The sequence below is a fragment of the Onychomys torridus genome, chromosome 11, assembly GCF_903995425.1.
Source record: "Onychomys torridus chromosome 11, mOncTor1.1, whole genome shotgun sequence".
NCBI classification, from domain to species: Eukaryota; Metazoa; Chordata; class Mammalia; order Rodentia; family Cricetidae; genus Onychomys; species Onychomys torridus.
Window position 1 is genome coordinate 23,430,259 of NC_050453.1, and position 9,229 is coordinate 23,439,487.

The window sequence follows — 9,229 nt, forward strand, 5'->3', positions numbered from 1 at the left end:
ATATAATATGGAGAACAATAGAAGAAGACACTCAGAAGGACCTTCAGACAGACATACAAAACAATGTGCACACCACCTGTGCACACACAATCATGCACACACACACACAACAAAAGTAAAGTAAAACAGCATTAAAGAACTGATAGAATTTAAGGGAAAGTTACCAGGCTTAACCATGAGATTTGTTGTTTTGTTATTCATGTAAATATTTTATCTAGCCAGGCAGTGGTGGCGCACGCCTTTGATCCCAGCACTTGGGAGGCAGAAGCAGGTGGATCTTTGTGAGTTCAAGGCCAGCCTGGTCTACAGAGCAAGATCCAGAAAAGGCACAAAGCTACACAGAGAAACCCTGTTTCAAAAAACCAATAAATAAATAAATATTTTACCTACATATATGTATATATGCTGTGGGATGATCCTTTTGTACACTGTAAAGATTTGTCACTCAAATTGGTTTAATAAAAAAGCTGATTTGCCTATAGCCAGGACTTTCTGGGCAGAAAGAATGGGGGGGGGTGGAGTCAGGAGACGCCAGCCAGTTGCAGAGGAAAGAGGATGTGTAGAAAATGAGGTAATAAGTCATGTGCCATGTGGCAGAGGGTAAATTAGAAATATGGGTTAATTTACATGTAAAAGCTAGCTGGAAACAAGCTAGAGCTATCAGCGGAGCATTTATAAATAATAATAAGTTTCTGAGTGGCCAAAAACTTCAGCCTACATATGTATGTCTACTATGTGTGTGTCGTGTGCCTGATGCTCAAAAAAGCCAGAAGAAGGCAATCAGAACCCCTGGTACTGGAGTTACCGGCAGTTGTGAACTATCATGTGGGTGCTGAGAGTTGAATCCAGGTCCTCTGGAAGAGCAGTCAGTGGTCTTGACCACCGAGCTGGTGCCACATAGCAATACCCTGTCTCAAAATAGGTAGATAGATAGATAGATAGATAGATAGATAGATAGATACATACATACATACATACATAGATACATACATACATACATACATACATACATACATACATACGCCCCCCCCCCTCTCTCGGCACAGTGCCACAGACTTTTAATCCCAGCACTCAGGAGTCAGAGATCGGAGGATTTCTGTGACTTTGAGCCCAGCTAGGGCTACATAATGAGACTTTGTTTCAAAGCAAAACAAAAAACTAGTAGTGTTGTGACATGACATAGTCTTTCTACATCGAGCCCTATCTATTCAGGAGTCCTGGTGATGGACAGGGTACCTATTGCCCTCATCTTATACACAATGCACATAGTCTGTAGCTTGTCCCAGGCTACCTGTTGATGGCACCAAAAGATCTTCTCCCTCATATTGTTCCAGTGACATAAGGAGTAATTAAAACACAGAAACAGCTGCTCCCACCTCTTCCTCCCTGTTCCCACCTCTTCCTCCCTGTTCCCACCTCTTCCTCCCTGCTTCCACCTCTTCCTCCCTGCTCCCACCTCCTCCTCCCTGCTCCCACCTCCTCCTCCCTGCTTCCCACCTCTTCCTCCCTGCTCCCACCTCTTCCTCCCTGTTCCCACCTCTTCCTGTTTTCCACCTCTAAGAGAAGAAAAACAAACAAAAACACAGAAACAATAGGAACATGGAGATAATGGAAATAAACACAGCTGACCCTAAATCTTCCAGAATAGTCCATAATGACTCATTTCCCAAATTTATAATGTAAACAAAGCTACTAAGAAAGAAAGGCACCTCGGGGCTGGAGAGATGGCTCAGCAGTTAGTGTCGGAGCCTCCAACAGTCAGCTGGGTAGCTGGGTAGAGGCATGCAGATTGAAAAGACAAAGAAGACAGAAAAGAGTCAAGAGGTCTGCCGGTCAATGCCGGACAGCCCCGAGTTTATTTCACAGTCTTATATACAGTCTTGAAGGACAGAGGTAGAACAAAGCACAGCACAGGCATTCAACCACTATCTATCCTGCCTTGCATCAAGGAGCAGGCAGTTTCATTTTCTATCTCAGTGTACCTCTGTCTGGCATCTGCAGCCGGCATCTAGCTAGATAGTGTGTTCCTTCCCATGGGCTAATCAGGACTTTCTCACAACCCTTCAAGGAGACTCTGGCTAATCAGGACTTTCTCACAGCCTTGGAGCATGCAAGCCTGAACTCTATAGACTCAGAATAGACCTGGGTTCAAGCCCCAACACCCACATGGCAGCTCACAACTGTCTATAACTCCAGTTCCAGGAGACCTGACACCCTCACACAGACATACATGCAGGCAAACCATCAATGCACATAAAATAATAATTTTTTTTAAAAAGAGAGAAAGGCAGCTCCTTTGAAGTCCACCATAAAAATCCAGACAGATTATACTCAGGTAACACAATATTGTTCACAAGTATACATTTGAATGGGGGGTGCTCTGGACAAAAGAAGTTACACTAGGGCTGAAGACTGTCCTGCTACTTGGCTTGAACCACTCCTTTCCACCAAACCCTGAGGTGCGATGGGAGGCTCGTCTGAGACACAGTGAAACTGAACAAAGCAGGGTGGGGCGGCTACACTTGCTGAGGCAGGAGGACTGCTGAGTCTGGTCGGCTTGGACTACAGAGTGAGACCTTGACCGGAAAAAAAAAAGTCAACAACTATAAGACGGACTCTCTGATCCAACAAGTACAGGCTGAGCACTTTTTTTTTTAAAGATTTATTTATTTATGTATTATGTATACAGCATGTATGACTGCAGGCCAGAAGAGGGCACCAGATCTCATTTCAGATGGTTGTGAGTCACCATGTGGTTGCAGGGAATTGAACTCAGGTTCTCTGGAAGAGCAGTCAGTACTCTTAACCTCTGAGCCATCTCTCCAGCCCCCAAGGCTGAGCACTTTTAAATTCTTACTATATGAACTACCTGGACCCTGGGCATACATAGACAATGTGACACATTCCTTTAAGAGACCACATTCTAGAAAGGAAACCAGCTGAGGATGTGAGGGACAAGCCAACCATAGGTACAGAGACTGGCAACCTGCTGGGCAAAGTGGACACTGATTGGCCAATAAGTAACTAACTGTCTACGCCGAGTCAGGGAGAAAATGGGACAGAACACTCCAGAAAAGGAAGAAAACACCCAAGATGACATAAAGATTCTAAGAGCATAACCCAGACCGCTGAGAATGGCAGGCCAGTCATTCACCGTGGCTGAAGTGTATGTCGTAAGGCAAGGGTTAACAGTGTCTCCTGGATGACTTTAAATCCTCTCAAGCTGGCAATAAAGATTAATCATCACAGCTGGCACATGAGAAGAACCGAGAGTCCCTGTTTGTTAGCAACACGAGATATCCCTTGGGGACTATGGACTTATCTCCTGGGGATCTTGGACTTCAAAGGGGACCAGAAGTCTCCTTACAATGAGAGAGGATGAAAGCCAGAGGGATTTCAACCAGTGTCGACCCTACGTGATCCCCAGGCTAGTGAGACACCCTAGGAAAGCACCAATTATGCTAAAGTTTCTGATGGGAAGTTGTTCTATAGTAATATGTGTGAATGAGCCTATTATTAGAAAACACATAGTTATTTAAGGTGAAAGAGCCGTGACTAAGTTCCCTTCAAGTGATTTTTAAAAGTGTGTGTGTCAGTGAATGGGGAAGGGGTTAAAACAAATAGAGCAAAATATCAACGAGAGTGAACCCAGGTAAAGAAGTTCCAGGCAGCTGTGAGCTACCTGACATCAGTGCTGAGTGGTCCTTTCTGCAAGAGCAGTCTGTGCCCTTAGCTGCTGAACCATCTCTCCAGCTCTATTTTTGGTTTTTGAGACAAGGGTTTCACTAGCTAGCTCAGTCTGCCCTCAACCTTACCGTGTAACTCAGAATAACAGTGAATTCACAGCAATCCTCCTGCCTCAGCATCCCAGAGCGATATAATTACAGGTATATGCCATTATTGTTAGTGTAAATGCATTCTTACTTAGGATCAATTCAATAATTGATATCATATTTACATATGCATATTAATTTTTATTATGTAAAAATCTCTTGGTGTTTATTTCCTATTCTTCCCTGAATATTTACTGCAGAAAAAAAAGTTTGTTTGTTTGTTTTTTAAGAATCAGTGATGCTGAGCACAGCGGCACCTGACTCTATGCCCCGCACTGAAGAAGAGGGGGCAAACTATCAGGAGTTCAAGGTCATCCTCAGCCACAAGACTAAGACTAAAAAGCTAGAATAGTGGCTCACACCTGTCATCCCAGAACCGAAAAGAGGCCACGGCAGGAGGGTCACCCTGAGTTCCATACCCTCTTGGACTTAGTGATTTCCGGATCAGTCTCATAAACAAACAACCTCCTACAATATTCCGATCATAATAATGAGAGGTGAGGAGTCACTTGGTGATAGGGTGTCATGCCTAAAGTTCAACCCTAAGCACTGGAAATAAACAAGCACGGAGTTCCTAAGTTTGCCTATTTACTTTCACAAATCTGTGGGACACTTTTCCGTGTTATTAAACAATCCTTAAAAACAATACTTGGTTTTATTTTAGGTAAGTCTTACCTCACTAAAACTCACAGTCCTTCTGTCTCAGCCATCCCAATGCTGAGAGTTCGGTCATGTGCCACCCATGCCAGGCTCAAAAGATTTTCAATGGGCGTTTTAAACCCCCGTCCTTGCTGCACAGCAGGCAGGCAGGGCTCTGTCACTGAACTGTATCCCCAGCCTTTAAAGACAAGATGCTGTTTTCAGCTTTTTTGTTTCGTATGTATGTGATGGAGCTGAGAACGGAATCCATTCCCTCATGCATGCTAGACGCGTGTTCTACTGTGGGCTCTGCCACACTTTGGTTTTAATTTTTTTCCCTGTGTAAGCCTGGCTGGCCTGGCACTCGCTATGCAGACCAGATAGGCCTCAAATTCAATGATTTCCCCTGCCTCTGCCTCCCCCTACCAGTGCTGGAATTAAAAGCGCACACACGAAGCCAAAGTCCCACTTTGAAATTGGACCAGTCTGGACACTTGTAAGTCTGGCTTTCGCTCTGCCCCCTGGTGGTGGCCCAAAGCCTAGCGGCAACGGGGACAAATTCGAGGCACTTCCGGAAACCGAGGGCGGCCACACGGGGACATTTGCATACCCACAATGCACTGCACACAAGTAGGTACGTCATCTAAAATAGCAGTTGCTGTTTTATTATTTTTTATTCATTATAGCTTCTTAATTGACAGATGTCAAGAATTTATTTTAGACGTGTGAAACCGGCGCCGTCTTTACGGGAGAATAGTTACCATTGGTGTTCTAGGAGGTACAGTCGGCCGAAAACTGTATGCCTGGGACACCTTGACATACTCTGGTTTCTCTTCAGATCGTATAAATCTTTCGCCTTTTACTAAAGATTTCCGTGGAGAGGAACAATTCTGAGTCTTAAACCAATTTTTTGAGGCCTTGCATTAGCAAGGCTAATAACACTGTTAGAAAAGTAGAGTGATTATTGAGGTTTATCTGGGGTACTACATATTCTTCAAGAGGTCCTTATTGGTGGGGATATTTTATGTCTCAGTTTTTCAAAAGTTAACAGCTTTAACTAGACTTCACCAAGGGCAGTTCTTCAATATGAAGGTAAATTTGAAATCCAAGCGCCCCAGCAGCTAAGGAGCGCTTGTTCCCTGCAATTTCATAGCAGCCAACTTGGCACTATACAGGCGCCACCTTCTGGTTTCCACCGGCGGCACAGATGTGCACGCAAAACAAAAAAAGAAAAGGAAAGAAAGAAACCCAGGATACAATCCCCAGCGCGCGCAACATAAAGTGGCCAGAAGGTCTAGGGCAGGGACCCCAAAAGCCAGAAATGCCCATGGTCTGCTTGGAAGTTTTCTTTCCCATGGTATTACCAGAGCCCTCCCACATCGATCAGTAATCAAGAAACTGGCTTGTCTAAGGGCCAACCTTGTCGAAGAATTTTCTCAATTGGCGTTTCTCTTCCCAGGTTGACTCCATCGTGTGACGAGTTGACAAGAACATCACAGGACAACATGTACCACACAATGCCTTATTTTGGGGGATCCCCAGCTGGTCTGATGAATTTGTACGATCAATGCCTTCTCGTGACTGTAAACTACCACAGTACTGTCATCTGTTTCTAGATTGTTCTCCAGCAATAAAAACTTTAACGAGAGTCAAAATTCTGCAGTTCTTCCGTCATATAAAACGCTTCTAAAGCCTAAAGAAATAAGGACTGCATGATAAGCAACAAAAAAAGTTACTTCATGCATGTTTCCATTAAGCACATTTATTATTAACTATGCTTATTATTAATATCAATGCCACCTTGATTGGTTGCTATGTTATCTGTGACAAAAACTGGGGAATCCTAATTGTTCTAAATTATTAAATATGCCTTGAAAATTCAGGAAACAAAGCCCATTTCTTTGCTCCAAAACAAAAATTGCCATGAGAGTCCATTCACCTCCCGGTTCTGTATATTTCCCTTGCTGCCTGGTTGGCTTTGGAAGACAAATATTCACTTCTGCTTCAGGCTAAGTGTATGAGCTCTGAATGGTTACTCTGCCTCCCAGAGATCACTATTCTCTAAGGGCAAGTAGACAAGAGTGATTTGACAAGAACCAAAGGAAAATGCCAGGCTCACCTACAAGGATACACCAGGGAACCAGGAACTGGACAGCAGGAGTCCTTAGTCATCCCAGGAATGCTTGCCAGTCTTCCTGAAGACAATCTTAGTGCATCAGATAGATTCGTTTTCCATTTTTATACTAAGTTGAAAGAGAGTTTTCTTAGCCAAAGAACCTTAAAATCTGTTCTGTCCACAGAGCTCAGTGGAGCTTGTTAGTGCCTGGCCCTTATTAAGGACTAAAGCACTCAAGGGAAGCACCCACCCCTAGGGTAATAAGCAAAGGAAGAGCCATTAGGAGCGTCTGAGCAGGAATGCATGCATGGACTCAGAATAAGGCCAAGAAGCAACACCGAGTGAGTAACAGACAGTAACAGAGATGTGGTTAGGAAAGCAAACCTTTTCCTGTCCTTGGGGAAGCTCTGTATCCTGCATTGTAAAGTGGGCATAGTAACACGACCCACAGGCCTACGCTGAGGTTCAAACAGGGCAATTTGAGTAACACTTTGTAACATGGCACAAACTATCCTTACCACCAAATTCTTTGAAGTTGCTCCATGGTTAAGAGCACTTGCTGCTCTTGCAGAGGACTGGAGCTCAGTTCCCAGCGCCTACTTCAGGTCCCTGTTACTCCGGCTCCAAGGGAGTTTCTGGTCTCTAAGAGCATCCGCATACACGTTCACATAAAAAGACATGCACAAATTAAAATAAAACAAGTATTTTATAAATAATAAATAAACTAATCCGGCATCGTATTGACTCATCCTGAAATTCTTCTCTGATTTCCCTGAGTGGCAGTCCTGACAACAAGGACCCCTCAGGTGCCGGCAAGAGTTCAGGCACTGTCTCCTGCAGCTCACACCAGGGGACGCTGATGGCTGTAAGTTTTCATAATGATACATAACCCAAAAATGTTCCCACAACCATTTACTGTTTACAGCAGATAAAGTCTCACTTGAGAGGCGAGGATCCAGCTCAGTACTAGAATGCCAGCATAGTATGCACAAGTCCCTCAGTTCAACACCAGAAGAGGGGAAAAACAATATTTGAGTATTATTTGAAAGGATCCTTTTATATACCCTCTGTGTCCATTCTTGGCAAACGCCTTCAGGCATCACACTCACCCCAGAGGGTGGTATTTTATTGGCTGCACCAAGGAGCACCACTCCCAGAAATAGCAGGAAAAGATGAGCCTTGTCTGCGAGCTCCATGGTGCAAAGGTTTGAAAGCACCGGTCTAGCAGGACTTCAGAAAAGGCGGTATGAATGGACACAAATAAGAGTGTGTGAACGAACAGAAGAACAAAACCAGCGTGCCTGCTTTGCCTCTTAGTAATTACAATCGCCAGCCTAGGACTTGATTTTCAAGCTGTAAAGAAAGAGCAATGTTTGTCTTACCAGATTATGTGGATTAATAATTGATGACGAAGTGAAAGTTTAGTGTAAGATTACACAAATCGAATCACTGCCACCTTTGGCATAAAGAGTTCTGTGATCATCTATCTAGCTGACTGATCCCTCTCTCCTCAAATTCACCCCACACTTTGTTACATATTTACCATATACCCTGCTCTCATCGGCAAGCTAATTTTCAAATACCCCTTTCATTTCTTTCCAAATCACTCTTCACATTAAAACCCTGGGACAGGGTCAGACATAGTGGCACATGTCTTTAATCTCAGCACTTGGGAGGCAGAGGCAGGTGGATCTTTGTGAGTTCAAGGCCAGCTTGAATTTATACGTAATGAGACTCTGTCTTGAAAAAAAAAAAACCAAAATAATAATAATAATAATAAAATGAAAACTTTGAGACAGCTTCATTTTGCCTACTTAGCCACAAGAACCTTAAATTACCTGGTTAAAATGTTTCTCTATTCTCTATGCTTGGTCCTAGTGGAATCCGAAATCAACGCAGTAGGTGAACCAGGCTCTAAGCTTCTGGGACAAGACTGTTATAAGTTGAAGTTTCCATAAAGAAATCATACCTCAGTTAAGACTCTCCAAGGTTGATTGGCTTACTAGAACTTCCTGTTTATGGAGAGTTGGAATGCTGCAGATCCAGAGCCAAACCATCTTTGGCCCTGTCAACAGACCCTCATTGCCCACATTTGAGTGTAACCTACCATCTTTCAGCTATCAGAGACAGAAAAAAAAAAGAAAGAAAGAAAGAAAGAAAGCTTTAGAATATATGAATTTAGCAAACCAATAGATTCCACAAACCTAAAAACTAAGAACCAGATATCAACTAATAACTGAACTAGTAACTGAACTTTATAAACATACAAATAAAATCACATTTCAATACAAATAAAATATCACTATATTTCCCCTTTTCTATTTTAATAAAAAGGAAAAAAGTTATAACTAATATAAGAAAAACTATATACAAAAGTACAATAACTATATACCATATATACAAGCAATAAATACCTAAACAATGTCTAGTCCATTTGCATTTGACAAATTCAGAGAAAATAATTCCATTATCTATCCTATTTTGGTAAGTCCAAAATGTACCTGATTCATTTTCTATCCTAAATTATATTACTAACGGAACTGTCTTATAAGGTCTTTCAAATTTATACACTTACACCTCTAGGGAGTTTCTCTTTTGAAATTCTTAACAAGGAAAACTATAACTATAACTAACTGATCTT

The 9,229-nt window shown here is 42.7% G+C and overlaps 1 non-coding gene across 1 annotated transcript; it reads left to right on the plus strand.

The window, feature by feature from the left end:
* The first annotated feature begins 5,290 nt into the window (after positions 1-5,290).
* LOC118593602 lies at positions 5,291-5,406 on the plus strand. Its single transcript, XR_004946270.1, has one exon. It is a non-coding gene; the product is annotated as a U5 spliceosomal RNA (small nuclear RNA).
* The last annotated feature ends 3,823 nt before the right edge of the window (positions 5,407-9,229 follow it).